Genomic DNA, 12,820 nt, shown 5'->3' on the forward strand with positions numbered 1-12,820 from the left:
GGGCTCAAATACCCTGAGCCCCGCCCACCCCTTCCCACAATCCCCTGGGAAAGGGGAGGGGTCAATCACCCCAGGCCCCACACACCACCCTTATCAAATCACCTGGACCCTCACTGGAAGTGACAGCACCTGCACTCCTGTCGGGCTCTGTCAGACACTGTTGGTTTTTGTGAAGCCCTGTGAGACCTCTTGGGGTCTGTCAGGCTCTGTCAGGCTTTGATGGGCTCTGTAGGGCTCTGTCGAGACCTCTTGGGGTCTGCTGAGCCCTGTCAAGATTTCTCAGGCTCTGTTGAGACCCCCAGGGCTCTGTCATACACATTGGGGCTCTATCAGGAACTGACAAGATTTGTCAGGCCCTGACGGGTCCTGTTGGGCTCTGCCAAGCTTTGTCAGGCTCTGTGAGGATCCGTCAAGCTCTCTCGGGCCCTGTCGGGCTCTGTTGGACTTTCTCAAGTTCTCTCAGGCCCTGCCTGGCTCTGTTGGTCTTTCTTGAGCTTTGTCTGCCCCTGTCATGCCCTGTCGGGTACATGGCTCAGCAGGGGAGGGGAAGGAGTTGTAGGTCTGTAGGCCACACCCCCTGCAGGGAGCCCACCAATGGGGGTGAAGTGTGGGTCAAGGGGGAGGAGCCCAGCGGGGAGGGTGGGGTACTTGGAAAGGGGGTGGGGCCTGGTTGGGGCACACCCCTTCAAGAAGGCACATTGGGGAGAGCTTGGGAGGGAGGTGGGGTTGGCAGTGGCCCCGCCCACACCTTCAGCCCCACCCTCAACCCTAAACCCCACCCCCAAATCCTTCACTGGAAATGGAAGAAACCAAATGCTTAAGGTTTTTTTACATTATTTAATTTTATTGGGTGAGAATTGGCCCCAAAACCAGGTTAAAAATCCCCCAACATGGCCCTGGGGGAGCAACGTCAGGATGGCAGCGGCACAGTGCTGCCCTTTTCCAAGATGGCCGTCAGGGGCAAACAGAGCCACAGGCCCCACCACCCACCTTGGGCCCCACCCCAAAATGGCCACCCTAGCCAGGCCCCGCCCACCTCAGCCCCACCCTTCCAGCACAGGCTTGGCAGCCATGACAGCCATGGCCCCGCCCACCAGCAGGGACACAGCAGCCGAGATGGCCACGCCCATCAGGGCAGCCACCTTGTTCCCATGGGCAGGGTGCAGGGCCACAGGAGCAGCCGATACAGCCGGGAGCTGCCGCCTGAGCACGGCGCAGACCAACAGCCCCTCCGGCAGTGCCAGCATGGCTGCCAGCCCTCCCCCCCAGCCATCTTGGATTCCAAGCAGGGTGGCGCCCAGCAGCCATGCTGTCCTCATTTTGTTGTGCACAGGGCCCCGTGCAGCATCGCAACCCAGGACAGCTGGTGGGGTGAGGGGACCCAGGAACGTCGATCTATGGGTGGAATGCAGAAGCTGTGGGGTGCTACAAATCAGTGGGGCAGAGTGCTGGAAGTATATGGTGCTGCAGAGCAGTGCTGTGGATGTATAGGGCAGACTGGATCTGTGGGGCACTGCTGTGGGTCTATGGGATAGGGTGCAGGAGCTAGTGCGCTGTAGGGCAGAAATGCTGGCCTATGGGCTAGTGGGAAGAGGCTATGGTGTTTTCTGGGACAGTGCTGTTGATCTATAGGGCAGAGGAACTATGGGGTGCTGTAGGGTTACACTGTGGGTCTATAGGGCAGAGTGAACAAGATATGGGGTGCTGTGAGACAGCACTGTGTGTCTATGGGGCACAGTGGAGACTTAGGGTGCTGTGGAGCACTGCTGTCCATTTATGGTGCAGAGTAAAAGCAGCTATGGGGTGCAGTGACTCTATAGGGCAGAGGGGCTATGGGCTGCTGTGGGTCACTCACCTGTAGGGGGTTCAGCCTCTTCAGGGGTGTTTCACCCCACAACCACCCCATTGACCCCACAGCCCCCCTGACCCCCACACCGCCCCATAGACCCTTGTGACCCACCCATAGTGGGCAGTGCAGGTGCAGTCAGGAGGGAAGGGTGGTCAGGTGGACAGAGGTGTGGGGCGCTGTGGGGCAGCACTTTGCACCAATGGGGCAGAACACAGCACCTACAGGCTGCTGTGGGGCAGCTCTCTGGGTCTAAGGGGCAGAGTAGAGTCCTGTGGGGCAGCACTGTGGGTCTATGGGGAAGAGTAGAGTCACTATGGGGTGCTGGGGGGCACTCCTGTGGATGTATGGGGCAGAGTACAGGAGCTATACGGTGCTGTGGGGCAGTACTGGGCATCCATGGGGCAGAGTGCAGGAGCCATAGGGTGCTGTGGGGCACTCCTGTGGATGTATGGGGCAGAGTACAGGACCTATATGGTGCTGTGGGGCAGTACTGGGCATCCATGGGTCAGAATGCAGGAGCCATAGGGTGCTGGGGGGCACTCCTGTGGATGTATGGGGCAGAGTACAGGACCTATATGGTGCTGTTGGGCAGTACTGGGCATCCATGGGGCAGAGTGCAGGAGCCATGGGGTGCTGTAGGGCACTCCTGTGGATATATGGGGCAGAGTACAGGACCTATATGGTGCTGTGGGGCGTTACTGGGCATCCATGGGGCAGAGTGCAGGAGCCATGGGGTGCTGTAGGGCACTCCTGTGGATATATGGGGCAGAGTACAGGACCTATATGGTGCTGTGGGGCGTTACTGGGTATCCATGGGGCAGAGTGCAGGAGCCATGGGGTGCTGTAGGGCACTCCTGTGGATATATGGGGCAGAGTACAGGACCTATATGGTGCTGTGGGGCGTTACTGGGCATCCATGGGGCAGAGTGCAGGAGCAATGGGGTGTTGTGAGGCAGTGTTGTGGGTCTATGGGGCAGAGTGTAGGAGCCATGGGGCATTGTAGGGCAGTACAGTGGGTCTATAGGCCAGATGAGCTATAGGGTGCTGTGGGACAGCACTGTGGATCTGTGGGGCAGAGTACAGGAGCTATAGGGTGCTGTAGGGCAGCACTCTGCACCCATGGGGCAGAGTGGAAGACATATGAGGTACTCTGTGGCACTGCTGTAGACATATGGGGCAGAGTGGAGAAGCCATGGGGTGCTGTGGGATAGCAAGCAGGAGCTATAGGGTGCTGTGGGGCAGTGTTGTGGATCCGTAGGGCAGAGTGGAGGTGCTATGGGGCACTGTGGGGCACTGTGTGGGTCACTCACCTGTAGGGGGTTCAGCCTCTTCAGGGGTGTTTCACCCCACAACAACCCCATTGACCCCACAGCCGCCCTGACCCCCACACCGCCCCATAGACCCTTGTGATCCCCCCCACCCCATCCCCGCCATGGTGTGCAGTGGAGATGTGGCCAGCCGGAGGAGGTGGGGGGGGCGCACAGTCAGCAGGAGTGCAGTGGGGGGGGCACGCGGTCAGCCGGGGGGCGGGGGGGGGGGCACGCGCGGTCAGCCGGAGCGGGGGGCGCGGTCAGCCGGAGGGGGCGTGGCCAGGCTGCCTTCGCTGTTCTCTGCGCAGGAGCTGCAGTGGGAAAGGGAAGGAAAGGGCCGTTATTTGTGTCACAGTCCTGGGAAACAGCCCCAAATCCCCCCGCTTCAACATTAACCGAGTGAGCAAATTAACTGCCAAAAAAATGGATCTTGAAAGCTTCTTTGAGCACAAATTATCCTAAAAACAGCCCCAAAATGAAGTAAATTGAATTTGAGACCAAACAGCCTTAAAAATCTCAAAATCCTGCCCAAATATGGTCCCTCACAGCTTTATATAATAAGATATAATGTAAAAATAGATTAGATACATTACATAGTAATTATACATAATATATATAGTATATATTAATATTTAATGAATATCATTACAATAGTATATTATAGATATCATTATATTATGCCATTATATATTAATTATAAATTTCATTACATAATATCAATGAGCATTAGTTGATCAGTTAATTATATCAGATTATATATTATATATTTCTACTATTCATCATATTGTATCGTTTATAGTAGCATATTGCTATATTGATTTAGTCTATATATTTACTATTAAATTAAAATTAACTTTAATAATTTAAATTTAAATTAAATTAAAAATAAGTTAAATTAAATTAAAATATAGAAATAAATTTTAAAATACAATGTAAACAATTACGTGGGTTTAGGGAGGCGGCGACCAATCAGCGCCTTTCTCTCCCTCGGAGACAGCCGAGCGGGGCTGAGCCGGGGGAGGCTTTCCCGCCAGACGGCACCGGCCAATCAGCGAGCGTCTCCTCGGCCCCCTCAGCGTGAGGAAGAGCGGGACGGGGGAGACAAAATGGCGGCGGGTTAAAAAAGCCGAACATGTTCCCGCTTAAATATTAATTCAGTAAATTATATAAATAAATACATTTTTAAAGCTTTTTTTGGGGCCAAATCAGCACCAGATCTGGGACCCCCAGCTCTAGACACGTTCAATGAAGTGAATTCAGCCCTAAAACCCCCCAAAAAGCAACGAAATGCCCCTCCCGGCTTTAAATACAATAACTTACACACTTATTTCAACAACTACTTACATTATTTTAACAATTAATAATTTAAACAATTAACCGGCTTTAGGAGCCTCAGAACCGCCCAAAATGCTCAAAAAAACCCTCATAAAACCTCAAAAAGCCCCGATTAAATATAATAATTTAAATTAATAAGCGGTTAACAGAAAAAAACGCATTTGGACTCGCAATCCTGGGAAACAGCCCCAAATCTCCCCCCGGGCTTTAAATATTAATCTATTGTATAAATTCTTATCAATAAGTAGATTCAAAAAGCTTTAAAGTCGCAAATCGGCCCCTCAAACTTTAAACGCGTTAAATAAACCTTTTAAAAAGCCGATTTAGACCCCAACGGCCCCAAAACGGCTCCTCACAGCGCTAAATAATTGAAACAACTCAGCGTCTTCAGGAGCCCCGAACCGCAGTGAAATAATAAATCAAATAATAAACCAACAATTAAATCTTAGGAGCCTCAAACCCGCCCAAAATGTTCCAAATAAAACCTCAAATAAACCCTTTAAACATAACAATTTAAATAAATAAGGGCTCTAAAAAAACCGAGTTGGACTCAAAATCCCGGGGAAAAGCCCCAAATCTCCCCGAGCTTTAAACTTTAATTCTCCTGATAAACCCTCAATAAACAGATTTCAAAGGCGCCTTCTGGCACAAATCGGCACCCAAAAATTACGTAAAAACATCTTTTAAAAGCCGAATTAGACCCAAACCAGCCCCGCTTGCTGAGAAAAGCCCCGAACCGGCTCCTCCCACGTTCAACACAACGATTTAAGCCGCTAAAGCGGCTCCGGGAGCCTTAATCGCCCCCGCCCCCCCCCCCCCCCACAAACCCGCGGCTTTAAAACCCCAGTTCCGATCATAACCCCCAGATACACCCCAGCCCACCGGTCACTCATTAACCCGCCGAGCCCCAATTAACACCCGCACGATAATTACCACCCTGACCCGCCCCGTTAACTGATTCCGGCCGCCGTTCCTGCCGTTCTCCGGTTTCCCGCCGCGGGGGAGGGGGGGGGTGGGGACCCGATGAGCTCGCGCTGCCGCTGCCGCCTCCGCCTTTCTGGTCCTGCGCGCGTTCTGCGCCGCCCCATTTATTACCTCGTTGTCCCGCCCGGTCCCGCCCCCCGCCCGCCCTCCTTCCAATGGACGATCCGCCCCGTCAGCCGCGCTGCCCAATCAGCGCTTCGTTGCTGTGGGCTAACGTCGGCGAGAAAACGCCGACCAATCAGCGCCCTTTCTACCTCAGGGGCGCTAGCGAATCAGCGCCTGTTACTGGGAGGGCGAACTTCGGCGGAAAGTGACCAATCAGTGCCTTCCTCACCTCAGCGACACGGTGACCAATCAGCGCCTTTCTCCCACCCCCTCGGAGAACCCCTCGTGGGGATGAGCCAATGGACGACTTCCGAGGCTGACACTGTCAGCCAATCAGCGAGCGCCTCCTCCCTCCCTCGGTATAAAATAGCGAATGAGAGGAGAAGGGGGAAACAAGATGGCGGAAGAGAAGACATCGTGGCGGCATGCAGCGGCGATTGAGGAGGAAGGAGGAGAGTCGGGGCTGGGCGGAAAACCGGCGGCTCCTCCGGCCGCGGCAGCAGCAGCAGCGATCGGGGGGTGTGTGGGGGGGAAACCGGCGGCTCCTCGGGCCGCGGCAGCAGCAGCGATCGGGGGATGTGGGGGGGAAAACCGGCGGCTCCTCCGGCCGCGGCAGCAGCGATTGGGGGGTGTGGGGGGGAAAACCGGCGGGTCCTCCGGCCGCGGCAGCAGCGATCGGGGGGTGCGGGGGGGAAACCGGCGGCTCCTCCAGCCGCGGCAGCAGCGATCGGGGTGTGGGGGGGGAAACCGGCGGCTCCTCCGGCCGCGGCAGCAGCGATCGGGGGATGTGGGGGGGGAAAACCGGCGGCTCCTCCGGCCGCGGCAGCAGCGATCGGGGGGTGCGGGGGGGAAACCGGCGGCTCCTCCGGCCGCGGCAGCAGCGATCGGGGGGTGCGGGGGGGAAACCGGCGGCTCCTCCGGCCGCGGCAGCAGCGATCGGGGGGTGCGGGGGGGAAACCGGCGGCTCCTCCGGCCGCGGCCGGCACGTGGCTTCACCGGGACCGCGAGACCGCGCGCTGTGGGGCTGCGGGGCGGGTGTGGGGCCGGGGGCTCCAGGGGTCCCGCAGCGGCGGCCGTGGGGCGCGATGGGGCGGCTGCGGTGATAGCTGTGGGGCACTGAAGTGGCTGCTGTGGGGGCTCTGCAGAGGCGTGTCTGGAGCTCTTGCGGGGCAGGAGCAGGGCTGCTGTAGCGGTACCTGTGGGGCAGCCATAGGGCTGCCATGGGGTTACTTAGGGTCACGTATGGGTGGGTGGGGCCGCGCGCGCAGCTGGGTGTAGCCCCACCCACGGGGGTGGGATCCGTGCTGAGGGGCGGGGACTGGGAGGACACGCCCATTGGGAGGCCCACCTGGGGGAACTGGGCAGGGGGTGGGGCCTCCGTGTGTCACACCCCCATAGGAGAAGCCGCTTGGGGTAGGGAGAAGGACACGCCCAAAGAGGGCGTAGCTTAGGAAGGGAGGGGTGGAGCCGAGAGTAGGGTGGGCTCTGTACAGCACGTGCTCTGAGGGGGCGTGGTTTAGCAGGGGCTGAGTTTAGGTGTGGAGCCGCGGGCGGGGCTTCGATGCATTATGCTGCTGGGAGGGGTCTGTAAGGGACACGCGCCTCGGGGAGGGCACAGACTGGCAGGGGCGGAGCTTGGACGGGGTGGAGTTGGGGGTGTGGCTTTCTCAGACCACGCCCTTGGAGGGAGAAGCCGGACTGGATAGCACACTGAAAAATTAAAATGAGCTGTTGTTAATCACATCTAGTTTGATGTCTTTTTATTTTAACTCAGAGGTAATTAATAGCGGTCATGTTTTTGCACAACCCCAAAAAAGCTGTGGTTAAATTCAGACTGTCATAACTGTTTTCTAATATTATTTTACATCTAAATATCTTTTAGTGTTCTGTTGGGAATCATTACTACCTGGGAACTTTTTAATACCTCTGTTTATAAACAGCCACTACTTAGTGGTTCCTTTATACTTCTCTTTAAAAAAAGAAATGTAACGTTTTGACTCTGTTTGGTTCTGAGCTTTGTTGCCTCCAATCTCGTGGCTCTGTTATAATTTAAATACTAAACACTCCCGATCACTTTCCAATGCTGTTTAAAATCTAAAGCTTCCTCACTTTGTTTCCTATGCAGTCATTCGTGTCTGCGGTTTATTTCATAACGGTTGTTCAAATGAAGCTACCAATGACTCCACATTAGTTTTCTGCCTTTATCATTTAAAAGGAATTCCAAACAATGTGTTTTTTAAACTAGCATTCAGATTGGGAACAACTGCTGCCTAGTTCACCAAGTAATAGCTGAAATTAAATTTACTTCTTGCTCATGCCTATATAATTTCATCTATTTACACTTTAACATTTTTATCATTACATTACTACCAGGCGGATTTACTAGCACACATTATTTTTTATTGTAGATATAAACTAGAGGTTTTTTTCTCTACAGGTATTACTTCCAATTAGCGCTCCAGTATTTATATTCCACTCTTTTAAATTTTACTACATAAATTGGGGATTATTACTGTCTGCCTTGGAATTACCTTGGAATTTCCAGGCAAACCCACCGCAGCGCCTCGACGTGTCAAGATTGTCGGTGCCGGCTCCGCCAACAACGCGTCCAGCGAACGCCGCGGTGCTGCCGGGGCTGCGGCAGCGCGACGGAACCGACCGGAGCGCGGGGAGGAGACTCAGCCCAGCAGGTACCGCACGTAACGTGGAACACCGGGCGGCACAACTTCATTTCAAAGGAGGAACACGCACACGGAGCACAAAGGATGCTGTTCTGCACGAGACGCGCTGTCCTTAGCAGCTGCACAGCGACGCTGTCTCTGTGATTGGGAGATCTGGTGGCAAATGAGGGAGCTCTGCACGTTGCACCTTTCAAACCTGCACAGAGTCACACTTCACCCCGCAGGTGACACCAGAAACTAGGAAGCCTCCAAAAAGAATTTACAGCCCCACACCCAAACCAGCTGCACTCACCTCCACCACCAATCCTGCTCTACACACACCTCCTTCTCCTTCACACACCCTTCAACAGCCAGACCCACAGCCATCTCCTCACGGTCATTCACTGCACTGAACGCAGCAGGGTAGGGGTGGAGGGGGGAGAAAGCTAAAGGAAATTTTTTAAAAACTCCCTGTGTTTCTTTCAGTGGCATTTTTGGCGTTATTTTTGTTGGGGGCCGGGGCACATGTTGGGGTGTTTTTAATTAAGGAAACTGCTGTTTCAGCCTGCAAGTGAAAACAAACCACACGCACAAGGCTGGACACGGTCAAAGCAGCCCCAGCTCGTTCCGCAGTCGCTGACAGCGCGTCCATTCAGCGTCTGCCCGCCCTGACGCGCTCCCCCAGCGTACCCGGCTGGACACACACACGTGTGCTGGGGAACTCGGACCAGCGCTGCGGTCTGGGGAGGAGTGAAGGACGAACCAGAAATAGATCCTGCAAGAATCCGTCTCTAAAACACTGTAGATCAACAACGACAGTTGTAAGTCACAGACACTCCTCCTTTTCTCTCGGACTCTCACAACAGTAATAAGGAAGTCCTGAAGGATGGAAAACACCAGGACAGGCTGGGAACAACAACAAAGGTAGGTAAAAGAAGGTAAATGGGGGCTCTCAGGGGCCCCAAAAGACAAGCTCAGCTGTCCTGAGAGGAGCAGATGGGAATCAGAGGAGTCCTGAGGGGATTGGGGAGGGGGCTGTCCTGGTTTCATTAAAAAACAAGTTTCTCTTTCAGTGAAGTTGCCTGTCAGCTAAAGCTTCATATTAGCTGCCTTTTCCTGGAGAACCAGATACATGTTTTGGTAAACATTGCAACGGAATGCTTACTTGTTGATAAGGACAGATTCACATCTTGCAAGAGGAGCAACAAGAAACAGGTGACCAACAAACTGACCAACCGTGTATAACATCCCCTTCACATGAATACTTCATATACAAGTGGCAGATCATGAGGATCTTGTCCTCTTTGCCCCTTTTCGTCCCTTCTGCTTATGGTGACATTAGGAGAGGACCTTGCTAGTCGTCCCTGCAAACTGAGGCCTGCTGAGAGACTGAATCCAGCTCCGGTTGGCTGCAGAGTCCAGTCCAGGACTTCAGGTGCCGGCTCTGCAGTTGCTGAGACTTTCAGGATTGGTTTTGTATTATTTTCTCTACTCTTAATATAGCATTAGTAAAACATTGTCAGTTTTTCCAACTCTCTTCTCTCTGTCCTTCTTTCCCTCCGGATCGCCTGTCCTGAGTGGGAAGGGGGGAGAGGGAGGGGCAAAAGGGGGAAGTGGGGGGGAGATGGGGTTAACAATACATCTGCCAGGGTTTTACTGTCACCCCGCAATCTAAACCCTCGACAGGGGCCAACAGATGGGGGGTCCTGAGAGGAGACAAGAGGGGAAAATGAGGCCTCTGGGATGTGACAAGAGCAACTGGGGAAGTTTTGAGGGGAAGAGAGAAAAGAGGGGAATTTAACGGGGCAAAAGGTCAAACAGGCACCGTGATGCCACCAACGAGCCTGCAGGGACCCAAAGGCAGGCAGGGCAATCGCAGAGGAACTGGGAGGAAACGGGTTTCTGAGGGAACAAGGTGGCGAGTAAGCTTGTGAGGGGTCCAGAGGCAAAGGGATGTGTCCCGAGGAGAACAAATAGAGAGGTCCTTACTCTGAGAAGCTGTCCCGGACTTTGTTCCACCAGCAGCCGTCCTGCGGTCTCGGCACAGCCTGGGGATCCCTGACCCGCACCACCACAACCTTTAACAGCACATGGGGCTGCTCTAGAACCGGAATGACAAACAGCAAGTACTTCTCTAGGACAGCTTTGATGTGGGATTGTTCTGTTTTCTCTGCAACGGACAGGGAGACATTTCTCCTCCCCACAGTACCACTAAACACCCCACCCATGATTGTTCAGGCATTTTGGGGCTGAAAGCCCCATCTCTCACTGGCCTGCTCCTCCAGCAACATCATCGTCACCCCCCGAGTCCCCCCATTTATTCACTCAAAAAAAAAAAGGTAGAAAAGGAAAACAGCCCCAGCGGGCAGCACGTTACTTTAAAACGCCACTTACCTATGTACATACCAGAGCGCCCAAAAATGGGGGGGCAGCGCCCCGAACAGCCGCAGCCACGTCCCACAGGCCGGCAGCCGCCCCCCGGCACGCTGGGGACGGAGGACGGAGCCGCGTCTCCCGCTCCGGCGCTGCTCCCCCCACCCGGGCTGGGGGGTCTGCTGAGCACGGGGCGGTCACAGCTCCCCCTCTGAAACACAGGAATTCCACATTAGAGTTCCGCGTTGGGGCGGCCGGGTGCAGCACCGCGCTTTGCCCGCAGCCTTTCCTTCCTTGTCCAATTTATACAACGGCCTCGGCTCCTCAGATTCCGCCAGGGCTGCTCTCCTCGCATTCCCACCAGGTGGTTCCCCAATCCCTTTCCCGCCAGCTAAAATACCCCCCAACGGGCTCTTGTGCAGAGCACCGCTACCGCGCCGTCCTCCCGTTACGCGTCACGCAGGACGACACGGCTCATCTTGTAACAGAGACAAGCAAGAACTACGAACGCTTCTAGCGGCACTCCACAGGCAATACTAAAACCTGCCCACGACGTACCGCCCTCACAAGTTGTGCTCCAGGTTTATCCCGCCCTCTCCAAAACAAAACGATTCCGGCACGCGGCTCAAGTCCGTCTAACGCTCAGCGCCGCGATCGGGACGCTCGGCCACACGGGCGGCTTCACGGCGCTCGCGCCCCTTGCACGCTAAAGCCACCGCAGCTTCCGCTGTAGGTTTTGGCGTTCGAGTGCACAGTCAGAGCCGAGGCCTATCCGAGAATCAAACCGAACTGCGGTACGCCTCACCGCTACGTACGGGGCCGGCTCTACACCGCGACGGAGCGCCGGAACAACCGACACCAAAAGCTGGCCGCACGAGCAACCCCACAGCAACCGGTTCCTGAGGGCCACATCTTGTACAGCTTCACCGCAGCGTACGCTAACTCGGCAGCTTCTCTTCAAAAGCGGGAAGAGAAAACAGGGACAGGCGTCTGAAAAAACAAGGCAGAGAACAGAGCAGCTGGGAACACCGTGTCATTTGCACGTGCACGTACCACAAGCCCCCGAACGTGGGGGGGCTCCCCGAGGAAAACAAAGAGGGGGCAGCGCCCCAAACAGCCGCAGCCCCGGCCCGCAGGCCGGCAGCCGCCCCCCGGCACGGCAACGCTTCCGGCCGACCCGAGAAGGGAGCCGTTCGTGCCGGCCGGTATCGACACCCCCCTTTTCCAGGCAGCTCGGAGAACTCCCTTTGCCAGCGTCGTCCTGGTACGTTTCCCTCGTCCGGCTGCTCTTGTCTGTACCCCGCGTGCACCATCAAGATGGTTTTCTAGGCACGTTTCCCATTGCCTCGTTCGCACAGAGCTTCTAAATTCGCTCTTACCTGTTCGTCCGATCTCGACAGAGCGCGTCAGCTCCTCGCGCCGCGAGGCGCCGCTGCTCTCCCGTCGCCGGTGACGGCTCCTTTGGACCCTAATTCTGATCGGGCTATTAATCTCCTATTAATTGCTTATCCTCTTTGTTACAGTTCCCTGACGTTGGCTGGAGGACACGGCCACCTGGGCTCAGAGACGCGGCTTCCGTACCGGTCTCTGTCCTTTCGGTGGCTGGTTTTACAGCGGCGCCTGCCAATTTATGGCCAGTTTCCTGAGCAGCGTTTCCCTTCTGAGGCCCGTTGCAACGCGTGACGGCAACTCTCCTAGCAACAGCACAGCTTCCAGCAACCGGAGCATCACGTTTAATCTGCCTCCCTTGTGCCGTTAATACACTTTATTCTTTTCAAACGGCTTCAAGGGCCCGCACCCTTCAAGAAACCTGCTTAGAATCAGTGCAGCCACTAATCTTCTTCTCTTTGCGTAACTCTACAGCTCACGCGAGAGCAATTTCTTCAGCTTTCTGGGCAGAAGTCCCTGGAGGTAAAGCTTTAGCTTCCCTTACCTGCTGGGCGGTCGGCACCGCACGCCCGGCTTCACGTACCCCTCGCTTTACGCAAAGCTGCTCCCATCGCTGACCCGGGAGGCTTCGGCATCCTCCAGCGGCCGGTCCCTTCAATCCGCTTCTGCTGTTGCCGAGCAACCGTGGGCCACCGACTGCCGGACGGATCCCCTGAGGAAAGAAGCCGCGCCGAAAACGTTAGCAGGAGCAATATTTACGTCATTAAACGTTTAAGGAGGCACCGAGGGAGGGATGTCGTTTGCACACCAATGGG

General features: G+C 55.2%; 1 protein-coding gene across 15 annotated transcripts in view; it reads right to left on the minus strand.

The window, feature by feature from the left end:
* Window positions 1-823: 823 nt before the first annotated feature.
* The window catches only part of JAKMIP2 (janus kinase and microtubule interacting protein 2), a 64,018-nt gene continuing 52,021 nt past the window's right edge, over window positions 824-12,820 (minus strand). For 2 of the 15 annotated variants that reach the window (XM_065029336.1, XM_065029319.1), the window contains exons 23-28: window positions 12,550-12,717; window positions 11,432-11,606; window positions 10,638-10,827; window positions 10,233-10,344; window positions 4,104-9,149; window positions 824-3,470 (exon numbers count right to left, since the gene is read on the minus strand). The gene's annotated coding sequence lies outside the window, so the exon portion shown is untranslated. Of the gene's footprint in view, window positions 3,471-4,103; window positions 9,150-10,232; window positions 10,345-10,637; window positions 10,828-11,421; window positions 11,607-12,549; window positions 12,718-12,820 lie in introns of all 15 variants that reach the window. The other 13 variants (XM_065029333.1, XM_065029331.1, XM_065029330.1 and 10 more) reach the window with 13 other exon arrangements.

The sequence above is a fragment of the Columba livia genome, chromosome 14, assembly GCF_036013475.1.
Source record: "Columba livia isolate bColLiv1 breed racing homer chromosome 14, bColLiv1.pat.W.v2, whole genome shotgun sequence".
Classification (NCBI taxonomy): Eukaryota; Metazoa; Chordata; class Aves; order Columbiformes; family Columbidae; genus Columba; species Columba livia.